Source organism: Hetaerina americana, unplaced genomic scaffold, assembly GCF_022747635.1.
Source record: "Hetaerina americana unplaced genomic scaffold, ioHetAmer1.1.p SCAF_66, whole genome shotgun sequence".
Taxonomy (NCBI): Eukaryota; Metazoa; Arthropoda; class Insecta; order Odonata; family Calopterygidae; genus Hetaerina; species Hetaerina americana.
In genome coordinates this window covers 1,405,001-1,422,168 of record NW_027287272.1, presented here as the reverse complement: position 1 = coordinate 1,422,168, position 17,168 = coordinate 1,405,001, and the positions used below count along the sequence as shown (strand labels likewise).

Here is a 17,168-nt window from a genome sequence, read left to right as displayed (position 1 = left end):
CGGCGTAGACCTGTTTACCCTCCTGATACATTACCTTAACGCAAGGACCAATTAAAGTGTGATTGTTCAAGTTTCTGACAAAACAGAAAGAGGATGACAATTTTAAAAATTAACAAGGACCAACTCCCAGCACACGTAGCAGGTATAAAAATCGACATCAAAGTGGTTTGTTGGTGGCGGTAATTTTTCCACCGTTGCGTCATCACCCGGGGAACTACTACCTCATGTCCCTTCAACCACGCATGCGCGTTCCCCCCCCCTTTCCCCGATTCCCGCTCTTTCTCCTCGGAATTCGTACTCGTGAAGTAGGTAGTCTGGCATTCCTTTTCTTATTTCCTTCCCTGCAGCTCCTTGAAGGAATGGAATCCTCCGTATCTCTCTCGCAGATTAATGCCCACTCGGGTCGTAACCATCCCCACCCCCTTCTCCATCCCATCCCCCGCACACACAGACACACACACGGAAAACAGAAGGAGGAGGGAATGGCGGGTGAATGATGATGTAATCCCTCGAAATGGAGCCCCACAAGAGGAGGGGGTTGTGCAGGTATTTGAAAACCCTTGGCCGAGAACTTATCACCCCTCTCTCCCTCGCATTTTGCAGCGTCGTCTCCCGCGCGCGCTGTTATTCATTTATTACCTTCCCCTCCTCCTTCCCTTCCAGCTGAGATTAATAATACGCCTTTCGTCTGAGGTGTGGGAGGGATGCCGGGAATGAATGCGCCTTGCGGATCCCTTGAGGGTAGCGAGAGAGTCTAGAGGGGAGAGGGGGTGAGTTTCAAGCATCCTCTAAACTTTTGCCAAGTGACCTCGATTCGCGGACAAGCATACCATAGGAATCGGTCCCGAGCACAATTGGTGCCCATCGATGGAGTTGAATTTATTTGTACTCTTAAAACACCAAGAAACAAAGGTCAGCGAACAACTTGTTAGCAATTAGTGCGGTCGTAATTGCTTGGCTTTTGCGACAGTGATTTGTTGTCCGCTTAAATTGAGAGAAGTGTTTTTTTTGTTTAATTTTCCACTAGAAAACACCTAACTTTTCTCGTAATCCACTCATGCCATCCAAGGCTGACCAGGCCTGACTACGATTACAGTTCAAGGTTATTAAGTACTCCTTTCATTTCTTTGGAGAATGGCGAACTTTACATCGATTATTCACTACCAAAATGTATATCGAAAATTCACACGACATTACATTACATATGCTGAAACTGTAAAAAATCATGGAATATACGGGGCCTGTGCAATAAATATACGAAATGGTGCAATCTAGCCGCCATGACGCGGACTGTAGCCCCGCCCACTTGCGGTGCTAGTTGCCCGAGACCCAATGAGCCGTCTGCGCTTGGCGGATCGTCGAGCTGTGCGAAGGGCATCGATTAGTTGCCAAGAAGCAATGGAAGATAAACCAGCGCAAAGAGGGAGAGAAAAATACTGGAACCGTATGAAAACATATTCGACAAACATTCCTCAATATTATCAGTTTCTCTTTTTTACTGAAAGCTTAGGCGCTCTTTCTTAGGCCCTATTCACCCACACTTCGCAGGATCACCTTAAAAAATGTATGTATGAGTGTGCGTGTGTGTATGTATGCACGAGTATACATGCGTGTATACATATATGAGCATGTGTGAGTATATATATATATATATATATATATATATAGAAAATTTATTTATTTATTTATTCAAACATACATATTTATGTATGGGTTTATGCAACCAAGTGCCCCAATTCCTTGGCCAGGATTTGGTTTTCGTGTTTGAATGTGTGTATACAAATTTTGATTAAATCCATTTATACACAGAAACTCAAAGAACACTCACACATCTAGTTGACGTTCCGCCGTCGTCTTCCGAATCTGGTACTAGAGATGACGGCCGTGCCGCCGAATCTCAAACTAAGTACGTAAAAGGGTTATTTCTCTGTATTTCTGCGTTTAAATTTTTTAATTTAAGATTTCATATATTGGTGTCGTCGCTGAATAGCTTTAGCCAGGGAATTGAACCCGGGAACCTCCGGTCAGTAGTCGAACGCTTTACCCCCTGGAATACCTAAACCCATATTTTTTTAAGGTAATCTACTGGTTAAGGTAGGTTTTTGGATGGACACAACAGCCAAACAAACATTTTATTTCTACTAACAAAACACAAAATCCAGTATCCTACTTTACATCAGGGCCCTCTTCATCTCCGAGTACTTTCCTCCTCCCTTCATCCCGTCCAACATCCCTATCCTGTTCCTTCCCTTTCCTCGTTTGCCCAACATTCTCCCCTCTATCACAGTCTTCGACATCCCACTGCCGGTCAACACCCCCTTCATCCACTTTTCATGCCTCCATAGGATTGCTCCCAAAAAACCCCTCTTTTCGTTCACCATACCAAGTACTTCCTCATTTGTTTTCTTCTCTGTCCATTTCACCTTCTCCATTCTTCTCCACACCCACATTTCAAAAGCCTCCAGTCTACGTCTATCCTCCTGCTTCAATGACCACGTTTCCGCGCCGCACATAGCTACGCTCCATATCAAAGTTTTTATGAGTCTTTTCTTAACATCCTTACTCTACGTCCCTCTCATCAACTCCCTCCTCCTTGTGAAAGCCTCTTTTCCTAGCGCAATTCTTCTCCTTACGTCCCTACTACTTTGACCTTATTGGTGCAAAACACTAACGAGATACGAAAACTGTTTTACCTGCTCTAGTTTTTGCCCTCCAATTTTAATGTTTAGCTTAGCCTTTTTCTTTCTAGAAAATCGCATAACCTTTGTTTCATTAATATTGATTCTCATTCCATACCCGTCGCACTGAATTTCCAATGCACTAAGCAATGCTTGCAACCCCTGGCTGACTTACAAACTAAAGCTTGGTCATCAGCAAACCTAACTGATTTTACGAATTCCCCACCCACTTTCATTCCTACCTCAGGTTCTTCCCATGCCTCTTGGATCATTTCCTCTGCATACAGGTTGAACAGCAACGGTGATAATGGGCAACCGTGCCGTACACCTCTTCCTAACACTGCCCAACCGGACTCCCCGTTCCCCACTCTCACCTGAGATGTCTGAGACATGTACAGGTTGCGGATTAGCCTCCTTTCCCTCCAATCTATTCCTATTTTCTGCAGAATACTCGTTAGTTTTTCCCAATTCACTCTATCAAATGCGTTTTCGAAATCTACGAAACAGGCAAATACGTCCTGGTTGTGTTCTATATTCCTCTCGATTAATAACCTCATTACTGCAATCCTCAACCCATATATATATATATATATATATATATATATATATATATATATACATATACATACATACATATAAACACACACACATTCATATTAACCGACATGGACTGTTCGCAATTCATCATTTCTACAGAAACTTTCATCGATGAGAACCGAAGGAAATAAAAAGTTTTTGCTCGTTGCAGGTAAACTCCCTGCCGGCCTAAATATTGCATCCGAGTAAATAATCACTTTAGGCAATTAGTGCCTCAGAGCCAGAATAAAAAATGCTGGATTGAAATGTTTTCTTACGACGTGGAACTGCTGTAAACCAAGAACAAACTAACAAGCTGCCTATTTTAAGGGAATTTAAAAGATGAAATGCACGGATAGTTGGAGGGGATCCAACCCACGACTCGAGGGGCTCTGATTGGAGGAACGGAACGATCCGTTCCGGTGTGACAAATGGCTTGGACACACATTATAAATCCCTTATAAATAAAAAAACGTCATTAGCAGGAGTGGATGGGCACGTCTTCTGGCAATTTGGCGCACCAAAAGATGTCTTATCACGGATTACACCTCATTCTAAACGAAACTATGAATCAAGGTGACTGGCGCTACGTTGCGCATTTAGTGTTGGCATATCGCAAGAGACCTGAACGCCTGAATGGGCGAATCACGATAGAAACGATGGACTGCGATCCGCTTTGGTGAGTCCACGAACACGACATTAAAAAAGTAATCGACTCACTCATCCTTCATAGAGATTTTAAGAAATATTTCTTTCCCGTATTTTCGAAAAAGCAAATGATCGCACGGGAAAAGCGATAATGATGTGTGTATAGGATATCGGAAAAATACGAGGGTTGCTTTTTATATTTTGAGCCTTGACAACACCAGGTGCTTTAGGCGCCATCCGACGTTTCCACCTGAAGGTCTGACCCTAACATTTTTCAGAACATTTTGCCGTTTGATCATAACTTGTGTTGTTTACCGTGGCTTCGAAATAAACAAGCATTTGTTTGCCAGAAGTTCTCGGTGAAATATGGAAAAAGAAGCGGCAACGAAGTACCATTCTTCATTATGACAATGGGCAAGCTCTCACAGATCGGCTGAAACAACTACGTGCCTATTTGAGTGGCCGAAACGTCGAATTGATGGGTCATCCACCGTACAGCCCTGATTTAACCCCAAATGACTTCTATTTATTCCCGTTGATCAAGAAAACATTGCGTGGCCAAAGTCTTTCGGCGTCTGAAGAAGCCGTTGATGCATTCAATAAACCATGTTTTGGAGGTACATACCTCAATTGGAGTGGAAAAAGTGTCACGATAGTTCGAGGGCATTCAGGCAAAAGTGTATTGATTATCATGGAGAACACTTGGAAAAAGAATAAAGCCATTTTCAGCAATAAATTACTGTCTTCCATTATTATTATTATTATTATTATTATTATTATTATTATTATTATTATTAGGTAATCTACCAGTTAAGGTAGGTTTTTGTAGAAGTAATTACTAATTAAATAATTTGTGGCCCCCAGTATCCTACTCTACATCAGGTCCCTCTTCATCTCCGAGTACATTCTTCCTCCCTTCATCCCGTCCAACGTCCCTATCCTGTTCCTGCCCTTTCCTCGTTTACCTAACATTCTCCCCTCAATTAGTCTTCAACATCCCGCTGCCGGTCAATACCCCATTCAGCCACTTTTCCTGCCTCCATTGGATTGCTCCCAACAAACCCCTCTCTTCGCCCACCATACCAAGTACTTCCTCATTTGTTTTCTTCTCTGTCCATTTCACCTTCTCCATTCTTCTCCACAACCACATTTCAAATGCCTCCAGTCTACGTCTGTCCTCCTCCTGGGTCATCCATGCCAGATAGGTCGAAGGTTAGGAGCCAGACGAAAGGTAGTCCACGCAGCGTCTGTTCCTCAGTGAGGCGGCTGCAATGGCGTCTGACCCCAGTGGGGCGGCCAGTAAGTGATGGTGTCACGTTAAAAACACTATTGAGGAAGGCAACGGGAAACCACCTCAATTATCATTCCCAATATTTACATGATGTCTTCCATTATTAAGCTCAAAATATAAATAGTAATCCTCATGGATTTAGTATTTCAGATATTGCTAAATGCCTCTCAAAATTTTTCCCACTCGACTCGAAAGCTCGGTCGTAGGCGAAGGGTCTTTAAAGGTACGCGTGCAAGCTTCTCTGGCGGCGCTTTAAGGTCCCATGGTGGTGCACATTGAGAGAAGGTTTCACTTTTATGGGGAATAGGACATAATAGTATGCTGGTGACAAGTCGGGACTGTAATGTAGTTGGGAAATCGTCGCGATGCGATTTCAAAAGTTCGTTCAATTTCCAATTTACAAAGTTTAGCGCTGTTCTTTCGTATCGTCAAAGTTTCAGTTATAATTGTGTGCACGGTCACTGTCTTAAATATCAATGCCAATAATACGATCTGCGATTGTGCGTACACTTAACGACCGACGGCGGCCTGAATTCACCACTTCACGAAAACATGTCAGGGAAAAATTGTTACCGATTCTTTTTCGAGAAACCTAGTTTTTCGGAGACATTCCACAACTTCGCGGAAAGGTATTTTAAATCTCAAAAGACGAACATTGGGCGAACTGAAAATGTTACAATGAGCAAAGCCCGGGAGTGAAAAGATACTGGATTATCCACGGCATTAGTGCCACGAATTTATCGCGAAATAAGCTAACAGTAACACGCACTACAATACATTTTTTCCGTAATACATAATGAACACATAATGATAGCTCTTCATTGTACATCCCTCACGTATATTAAAAAAAAACCCTTAACTCAATCACCGATTGCCGCGTGCTCACGAGAAACGAAAATTTTAAAAACCAACCCCTTTCGAGAGCCTAACCCCCCCCCCCCCCCCGCCGCCGCTCAAGTTACCCGTTTTCCCAACCTCCTTCCCCGAAAATCCTCTTCCCCCGAACCGCTGGAGCATTAGACATCGGTTTGGACAGCCATAAATAGGCACTACGAGGCAGCAAGGGAGTCCCCCGTAGAGTGGGACTGAAGGGAGAGGGGAGGACTGAAGGGAGAGGGAGGGAGGGATGAGGGGAGTGTGCTATTCGGAGGGAGGGAACTGCGCTCCAGTGTGTCTCTGATTTACGACCAGCCCGTTATGTTTTTGTTTTCATTGCCCCGCGCATCCGAAGCACAAGAAATAAAGGGGAGGGGTGGAGAGGGGTTGGCAGAGTTGGGTGGGGGGAGGAGGGGGGGAAGAAGGGGAGGGGAAAGAGAAAACAAATCAGGGGACACACATGTTGCCTAATTGTCACGGGCGTGATGGTATCGCGTGTCTCCCTTTCCGGAATGAAATAAAGAAGGGAGGGAGAAACAGGAGAGGGGGGGATGGAGATCGGAGGGTTGGTTATTATACAAGGGGTGGGGGAGGGGTGCAGTGGCGGACAAGGGAATTGAGAGGGTGGAGTTTACGGAATTGAAAAACCTTAATATAGAACGCGCTCTCAAAGACATTCCCTATCCTCCATCCGTTCGCTCGTCTGGAGACTAAGAAAAAAGTCTTTACTCTTCTTCTGCCTCCTCTCTCATGAGGGGAGGGAGTTATTGTTCCAGAGGAAACCATCAATGGACTCCAAGGGATGGGAATTTTCTTTTGGGATACAGTAGTTTGATTAAGAGGCAACTCCTTTTATTCCCCGCTAAACGCATATTAGAACATAGATACCAAGCAAGCCACCGATATGGTTTGTGGCAGAGATAGATTCAATGCATTGCAGCATCAAAAATAGTTTTTCATAAAATTTAGAGGCCGAAAAAATGTGCAATAGTGCAAATAATATTGAAGATGCTAACTGTGGTTAAATACACTAGTGCGGTATCAAACTGCGATTAACTTATCAACATGTAAGGAGCTGTTTAAAACAGGAGGGGCAATAGATAAGATTAAGATGGGATAATTACAGGATGCTATGCTTGAAATAAATCAAGTAACTTTGTGATTCAACACTCACTTTATTTTAAAATACGACCTAGGTTGGATGTCATCCAAAGTTTGATGTCGTCATCAAGTGAATACGTCCCGATGATCAAAAAGTTACTTCTTTTATTTTAATATTTTGAGCCATTTCCATAAAGTTACCCATGAGACAACAAACATAATATTCACCTAAGTTAGACGTACTTCTCTGCGCAACCGAGAGGAGATGTTAGCAACAAGAGGAGGAGTTACTTAGGTTAGAAGAATCAATGAAAGCATACGAGGCTACTTTGAATGGGAAAAGAAATCCCGATTCCCACCCCGTCCTCGAGCGCTCGGACAGTGTTATTCTGATCCCATCAATTGTTCGTGGAAAACGTGTTCTCTTATATCTTTCTGTTCAAGTACACTTAATCTCTCTGATTTTACTGTCATCATCTCTCCTACCGTAGTGCGATGGGGTTAATAATACATTTTCAACATCCCTGCTAAAGAGACGCGTCCTACCAATTCAGTTGCAAGAGCTTCAATCTGTAATTTAACCTTCGCTCTATTGAGTGATTCCCAGCCTAGCTGCTCTAATATTTTGGATACGCTGCCAAATTTATCATAACAACAACGTTTTACAAATCTAAAGCTCCTCTACGCTGCACGCAATCCAATTCGGCAACCAACCCAACTTCATGCGAGGATTCCATTACATGTACTTGCAGCATATTCTGTAAATAAGGCCCAAATCTAATTACACCTTCTCGCCACATTTCCCATTCCGTCACACCATTTTTCTCTTTTACGGGTGGTGACATAACACCCCCCGCCACACGCCCTTTCGATGGCTTGATAGGTTATATATTCATGTAGATGAACATGAAAAACACTTAGAACATTGAGGAAATTTTTTTGCGGAAACCCAGTAAAAATTTCTTCCCGAGTAGTAGAATATACTACATCACTTTACACTTCAAACGATAAATGTCTCCTAATGCGTTCTACCAAGTGAAATAATATGTTCCGCAAATAAATTCTTTGTGACTGATTATCATTTTAATGATACTGTTGCTCAGGTTTGGAGCAACAGTACCATTAAAAAATAGCAACAGTTTTGCAAGGTATGTTTTCTAAATGACTTTTGGTCACATAAAAACCATTTCTGGGATACGTTTTCCATTCACGAAAGTTGATGCGTAAAATCATTTTTAATATTACATGGTGTATATTTTTAATAGAAATACGCTCTAAGGATTACAAACCCTGTTTCAACGCAACACAATATTCACAAAGCGCACAACCACAAGTCTGGAAAGTTTTAAAAAAGACAATAAAGTTTGATTAGAAATCGGGGGAATACATTTCATAAGAAATGTTTGTTTTTAGAGAAATTAATAAGAAATCAAGCAAGCTCTTGAAGTATCATGTCAGACCTAACGTTCAGCAGTTGTTCATGAACCACAACCATATATTGATTGTGTCGATTGGAAAAAAGGAATCGTATTCCTAACACACAAATAATTATATCAGGGAATTTTAAAGTCTCAATTTCGTAAATAAGTAATACAATTACGGGCTCAGAATAAAAATAAATATTGAAAAACATCCCACAAAGGATTTATTTCTTTTATGCTTTAACATAAAAGATTTTGCATAATTGCAGTGATAGAATCAGACGTTCATCTGAACCTCGGGTATTCTGTGAATAAATACAATTATTATTTGGTGGCCTTTCACTTCAGTGGCTCTATTTGCTGGCCTATGTCTAGGTTTTCGGAATATAAAATACTGAACAAATCCACAATTCTTTCCTTCACCTCAGAACACTTAACTGTAAATCCCATACACTTCAATATCTTATTCCCTCCCCTTCCTAACTAGACTAACGTCCCCTCCCTTCTGTATATTACAGTCCTCAACATCCCACTATATCCGATCAATACGCCCTTCATCCACTTTTCCTGCCTGCATAGGATTTCTCCCAACAAACCCCTCTCTTTGCCCACCATACCAAGTACTTCCTCGTTTGTTTTCTTCTCTGTCCATTTCACCTTCTCCATTCTTCTCCACGCCCATATTTCAAAAGCCTCCAGTCTACGTCTATCCTCCTGCTTCAATGACCACGCTTCCGCGCCGTACATATCCATATCAAAGTTTTTACGAGTCTTTTCTTAACATCCTTACTCAACGTCCCTATCATCAACTCTCTCCTCCTTGTGAACGCCTCTTTGCCTAGCGCAATTCTTCTCCTTACGCCCCTACTACTTTGACCTTTTTATGTCAAGCTTAGCCTTTGCCTTCCCGGAAATTCGCACTATCTTTGTTTTATTAATATTGAATCTCATTTCATACCTTACATACTGATTTTTTTTAATTTACTCAGTAATGCTTTCAACCCTGCAATGCTTTCCCAATGGAATTTATCACTGGAATTTATTAATATCGTTTAGCGGGCGATATAATTGATACGGACGAACTATGTCGACTTGCGAGAACGACGATATTGTTAGACATTCATGACATTTACGAAAACGTTACTACAACTAGACACCACATCCACACCGACTCAATAATTCACTTGTTCAGAAGGTCGATTTGAAAAATGCCAAGTGCATTGGAAAAGTCACGTACATCACGAAACCAGTAGGTTAAAATAAGCCAAATTTCCAAGGTATTTCGAGGAGACTTTTCATTTTTCTCACGTTCTTCCGGACTGACAAAAAATACCTTACATGAATGGCAATGACGCTCGGAAAAATCATTTTCGACCAGAAACACAATAAAAGACGAACAGGGAAACTCGAGCAAGCTCGAAATTGCATGTCTTGCGTGTGTAACCACAGGTTTTCCTTCGAGAGCCTCGTGTCTCAAGGACAATCGCTTATGAAGGGGAGGAGGGGGGGGAGGAGGGGGGGGGGAATTCCCCGCAAGGAAGGTTTGCTCGCGTTCACCCACCTCCCCTAATTGGGGCGCAAAAATATTCGCCGCCTCGAGCGAGGAAGTCATCCTCTCCTTTGAGCACGCTATTTATAAATCGGAGAGAAGAGAAGAGCAGAGAAAGAGAGAGAGAAAAGAGCGTGTCCAATTTGGGGCAGGAAAATATAAAAAAAAACAAAAAAAGTGTTTCTTCCCGCATCGAAAATTTCAAGTTTCAAAATGGGAACAAATTATGAAGACTTCAGAGTTGCATCCGATCTTCAAGGCTCATTTCAAACTGTCACTTTCCTTACTTTCACCGAAACGCCTCGGAATGCATTCAGCGCGCACAGACATGGAGATTCAACATGCAAGATTAAATAAAGAGGGGAGATATAGTTGCTCGTTCCCCTCTCTCAGGATACGCCATCTTGACTAAATGAACCCAAAAATTCTTTTATATCTTTTCACACACTCACATATATATATATATATATATATATATATATATATATATATATATATATATATATATATATATAATATATATATAGATGTATATATATATATATATATACACACATATATATATAGGTTTATATATACACATATATATATATAGGTTTATATATACACATATACACATGTATATATATATACATATTTAAAAAATGTATTGTTTATTATATACATATATATATGTTTATACATATATATATATATTTATAGATATATATATACACACACATAAAATACAGAAATATGCACAGAAAACACGTTAAATGGTCTCATCGGAGGAATGCCGAAGACTTACACTTTCTCAAATGTCCTTGTACGCGTTTTCTATTGCGAAGTCCGAACTTCATTTTGTTCTCATGAGTTCTATATATCTCCATATATACATATTATATATTTTTTTATATTTGTACATTTATTTATGCATAGACAGAGAGAGAGAGAGTCAAAAATTGAAAGATTAACCGAAACAAAAACATCTTCTCTCACCTCATTATTTCAATGGTCCAATCCACCTTCATCAGGGGAACGACTAGCCACTTTTTGTTACCCTCAGGATGGCACCATCGAAACAATGGGCATCAGGGCAGCAATAGCGAATAAAAACACACGCAAAAGAGACCCACACGTTCTTCGAATTGTCGGTGGCGAAACCACCTTTCTCAGGGGAGAGAAGACACTTGTATTTATATTTATTTATATAGTTTCTTCTCTCCCTTGAGGAAGGCGGTTTGGCCACTGAAAATTCGAAATACTCTTGGGTTTCTATTGTGTGTTTTCGTTCGCTAATGCTAACTTGGTGTACATTATCACATAAGTTGCACATACAACACAATTAACTGACTCTTCCGCCCACTCGATGTAACTATTTCGATAATTCTACCATCGCCCCCGGATTTTAATTCATCGACTGTCATTAGAATGCTGGGTACGCCGCCAGTCAATGCAGGCTCCGCATCAAACCGTCGGCGTGACGCCAGATTTTGCTGCTTTCATCTTTGTGCGTAGCTCGGGGGGGAATTCTCGCGGACTTGACGGGGAATGCCTTTTCTGGGCAGACGGACAACCAGGTGCAAGACACAGATATACTCTACGTGAGCGCCATGAGGATTCCAAGGATACCGCCTATTTCGACCGAGGAAACTGGCCGAGTGGGGCGGCGGGAGCATTTTCTCATCTGTGGGTCAGCGATTGTTAAGGCCTGAGAAAGCTAATGGGAGATATCGCCTTGCCGAGTAATCGCCCCCACGCCATTGGGCAACGGGCACTGCTTGCCGAGTTCAAAATAGCCCAGAGTGGAAGTGGACAACACAATTTGACCGCTCTTGAAAGTTGCCAGTTATATATATATATATATATATATATATATATATATATATATATATATATATATATATATATATATATAATATTTGTATATATACGTAAATATGTGTATATAATATTTGGGCGGCACAATAGAACACAAATAAAATAGTAACACCTAAAAGAGACACGGTAAATTGTTAAAGCTTTCGACCATCTCCGAGATCTTCTTCAAGTAAGACTGCTTTTATTTATGTTCTATTGTGCCGTCCCTATATATATATGTAAATAAAAATATATATATATGTAAATATAAATATATGTAAATATATATATATATGTAAATATAAATATATATATATATGTAAATATAAATATAAATATATATGTAAATATAAATATAAATATATATATATATATATATATATATATATATATATATATATATAACCATAAACACAGTAATCAACACAAAGGTCGGTTTGGTAGGTGATGGTAGAGTTCACCCAGCACTAAGCCCGACGGCGTGTGAAATTCGCACATCAGGGAAGGGGGGCCAGTTCCTTTCCCTGTGCCAATTTATGGTTTCCCAGGAAGATCTGGTACCCGAAAAATCAAAAAACATACGAGGGTCATCCGGAAAGTAGTACCCGTTCGTGCCGCATGAAGTGCTGACGACGCGAGTAGCCGCTGGACGAGGTCAGATAGCTTCAGTGGCTTGTCTGCCTTCTGAGCCAAGTTGCGTCACGCTAGCATTGCCTGTGTTGTTTCTGTGATTGTTTACAATGTTTAAAAAATTGAGAACGCCGCCAGTTGTGAAGTGAGGGCAGTGATTAAATTCCTCAATGCAAGAAACGTTCGCCCATGTGATATTCATCGCCAATTAAAGGAGGTGTATGGAGACAATGTAATGGACGAGTCGTCTGTTCGGCGGTGGTGTCGCAACTTCAACATGGGGAGGGGGAACACACACGCCGATGAGCGTTCGGGGAGACCGTCTGTCATTACAGACCAACTGGTGAGCTCAGTTGACGAATTCGTGAGGAACGATCGGCGCGTCACAATTGATGACATCTGTGAGCATTTTCCCAATGTTTCTCGAACAATTGTTCATGAAATTGTTAAACACCATCTGCATTATGCAAAAATTTGTGCAAGATGGGTCCCTCGCGTATCTCAATGAGCTGGCGGCGAAGGACTATGCAGCAGGAATACAGAAACTTGTCACACGTTATGACAAATGCCTTAATTTGCTTGGAGATTATGTTGAGAAGTAGTTTAAAGTATCCTCTTTCAAATAAAATTTTTTATGTTTGTTAATATTTACTTTTGTGTCTTTATTTCACGAACGGGTACTACTTTCCGGATGACCCTCGTACATAGATTGACTTCCTAGCATTCTTTGAACTCAATGCTATGTTTTCCTATCCGTCCATTTCACTTCCTACACATATCTCCAGCAAAGGAGGCTGGATTATGATTGCATGAGCATACGTTTCATCTTAGTTCATGGATCGAATCGCATTATTCATTGAACACACCTCGTGTACATGGAGAAACTCACACAAGCTTGTTCTAAGTAATATTCAATCAATCGAATTACCCGTAATGTTTTTAAGGTCCCTAAAATGATCCCCGGCGCTCATGAGGCATCCAACGTGATCCGAAGAAGAGGTCGCCACAATCCAAAATTAAACGTTCGCTCATCTCATGCGTTCGTCGCAATTATTATTGAATAAAACGGAAGAACAAGTTGGGTTGGCTTTCCGTTCGATTCGCGACGCTTTAATACCTTCCGGGCATCGAACCGTGGAGTGGCGCACACAGTGCCGCCTGGGGTCCTCAGAACAGAACGTGTCAACCTCGATTTGGGTCGTAAGCAGCGGCTCAATAACAAATGTGGATCCAATCTCACGAAAGGTCATCGGAGTGACAGGGACAGCCGCAGTGAGAGAGTGGAACAATGGCTGGCACTTTCTCTATCTCCCTCCCACCCTCCTTTCGCCCCTCCTCCTCCCGAGGAACCCCAAATGCTATAAGCATCTCCCACCCCAATAAACGAGGCTTCGCACCCTTAAAATGTACATTCGAAATGCAGACGAAGGTCGATTAAAATTTAGAGCAACGATATCTTCATGAAAGGTAATTTAGAGTCGACATAAACAACCGTCCCGAGATATTAGGCTGGACAGATTTAAAGAAAAACGATGAAGTATTACCCTTACTTTCCCAAGAGAAATTCGCCAAAGAATATCTCAGGAAGCAAGAATGAGGTGGAAGAGGAAATGTTGTGATTTTAGTTGAATTGCGATACGCTCGTAACAGAAGGGGAATTACTGATTTGGGGAAAAGATTGAGGGTGGAGAATACGGTTTTAGGAACGGCATCAAGGCACGGGAAACGTGGTAGTCTAGTGGGTAGAGCGTTGAACTAATGACTGGAAGGTTCCGATTCGATTCCAGTTGACATTCTAAGCTTCACTCAAGATGTGTTAATATTCGGGTAGTACCAGTTATCCTCCTGGGAAACCGAATGTAGATACCCGGAGTACACGTAGTATGAAAGCCAATAAAGCATTAAGTCCGGAAGAAATAGCTGTTTGAAGGAATTAGCTGAAGATATTCCCCCCCCCGTTTTTAAAAGTGTTTTTCTTAAAAAGATATAAGAAGGCGCAGTGTAAAAGGCGGCAAAAGGAAGCTACCCCATATAACCACATCTATGAAGGCGGCGACAGAGAAACAACCCACTATTTCATCGATCCGTTTCCTTAGGATCCATCTCGTGTATAATATTAGAACAAATTATGGTCAATAGCATAATAGAGTTTCTCGATAGTAATAAGATACCAAGGTAAAATAAGCACAGATTGGGGAATAGTACATTTTGCGAAATACCTCCACACGCCATTAAGGAGGCTTACGAGGTACGATCTTACGAGGGTAGGCTGAAAACTAATGCACATATGCTTGTAGACCATAAACAGAAACAAATAGCAAGATCGGGCAAAAAGTACATCGGTGTGAACTTCTTAATTTTAAAAATCATACATTTATTTTTCAATATAGTCACCGTTCAGGCTAACGCATTTCTCCCAACGTGTAACAAGTTTTTTTCATTTCGTCATTGAAAAACTCTTCCGACTTTTCTCGAATCCAAGACTTGACAGCTGCCTTCACCTCGTCGTCCGAGGTGTAATGAGGTGTCTCTTGAGTTAAAGGAAAAAAATAGAAATCGCAAGGCGCAAGATCGGGGGAATAAAGAGGGTGTGGATCGGTTCAAATTTCTGGTTTCGCAGAGCCTCTCCAGTTGCACACGAGGTGTGTGGACGAGCGTAGTCATGTTGGAAGATTATTGGCGCCAGGCTGTCCATAGCACGACAAACCCGACGTTGGAGGTATTTTGGAGTCTTTACATACTGAGAAGAATTTACCGTTGACCCTCGTTCCAGAAAATTGGTCAAATAAACTCGGTGAGTATCTCAAAGCACAATCAAAAATTTCATCAACAGTTATGGCTTGTCCAGGCTCACAACCAGGAAATGTTATCACCTATTGATTAAAAGTACACCTATCAACAGCATCGTTGCCATAAACAGTTTTCAAACGACGATGAACCTCAGTAGGAGTCACTTGGTCAGCAGTTAAATATTCGATAACGGCACGCTGTTGATATAGCACTAGAACCCTTCTCTCCATACTTCCGCTTCTCGAAATACACCAGATGAATGTAACGATCTTCAACCTGCGCATGCGTGTTGAGCGGAAATGTTACTTCCACCTGCCACCAGAAATAATTCTGAAGTACATTTGTTTGTGGACTATAAGCATGTATGCATTAGTTTTCAGCCTACACTCGTACAAGGGACAAATAAGCAAGAAAGTACTTAGCGAAAAATACCAGGAAGTAAGATGGGCGGGTGACACATATACATAGACACATATAGTATACACATATGTGGATAAGCTAACAAAATATTAGGATTTATAAGAAGAGTACTATGGGTAAATGTAATGAAAAGGTCAAAGAGAAATGTTATCTGTCGTTGATTAGGCCTCATTTATAGAATATACTGCAAGTACATACATGGGTTCCTCACGAAGTTGGATTAATTGCGGAAGTGGATCACGTGCAGCGTAGAGGAGCTCTATATTTGTAAAGCGTTGTTGTTATGATAAATGTAGTGCCGTATCCAAAATATTAGAGCAGCTAGGCTGGGAAACACTCAATGGAGCGAAGGTTACATTACAGATTGAAGCTCTTGCATATGAATTGGAAGGACGTCTCTTTAGCAGTGGTGATGTTGAAAATGTATTATTAACCCTGACTTACTACGGTAGGAGAGATAATATTAATAAAATTAGAGAGATTAAGTGTAGAACAGATAGGTTTGAGATGTCATTTTTTCACGAGCATTAAGGGATCATAATAACATCATCCGACCGCGGTTGGGTAATTTTCGGGTAAACATTACTATATTGTGTATGCACCCCCTGCCAAACACCCTAGCGGTGGCTTGCAGGGAAAATAAAAAGATAAATAAATTTGGAAAAAAATGAGAAGATGGGGGAAAAATACTCATTCTTCTTGATTCCTCATATTTTTCAGTTTTCCTCTTTAGTACGGCGTTGGATTCCTAGCATAGAAAACAATTTGCCCCATTAGATAAAGATGACGGAAGGAGGAATACATATTAGCGAAACGAGCTCTTCCACTTACTTACATTTCGCATCCCTGAAGCATAAAATTTCAAAGAGCGTAATGTACACTGGAATGCCTCCGCGTTGAATTTTTTGCGAAATAACTAATCCCAGCGATTGCCAATGGACGACCGTTACCTAGGACTTAACGCATATATTTCTTCGAAGTGATCACTACGAGATAACGGGATTCTCCTGTCGATGTGCAAGGCCGGGAAAGCAAGCCTTCTCCTCTTCTATCTTGGTACAAAGGCTCTCCGGAACGCCGGCAGTCGCCATTATCATTAAAATGCATCCGGTTTAATAATGGGGAAAATCGTAGAATTATGATTTTACCGGAAGATTTTAGCCTTCCACCATTCATAGTAATGAACCGGAAGTTTGTCTATGATTGGATTTAGGGTTAACCTCGACTGGCATACCAAAGGTCTGTCCAATAAATACGCGAACTGAGGCCATATAAAACTTTATTTTGCAAAATGTAGCCTACGTCGATTTTGTCCCCTTCAATAAAGTACTCTCCATTCGTAGGCTATG

At 41.3% G+C, this 17,168-nt stretch overlaps 1 protein-coding gene across 3 annotated transcripts in view; it reads right to left on the bottom strand.

Moving 5' to 3' along the window:
• LOC139696052 (uncharacterized) overlaps positions 1–17,168 on the bottom strand; it is a 996,437-nt gene that overhangs the window by 750,068 nt on the left and 229,201 nt on the right. The gene's annotated exons all lie outside the window — the stretch shown is intronic.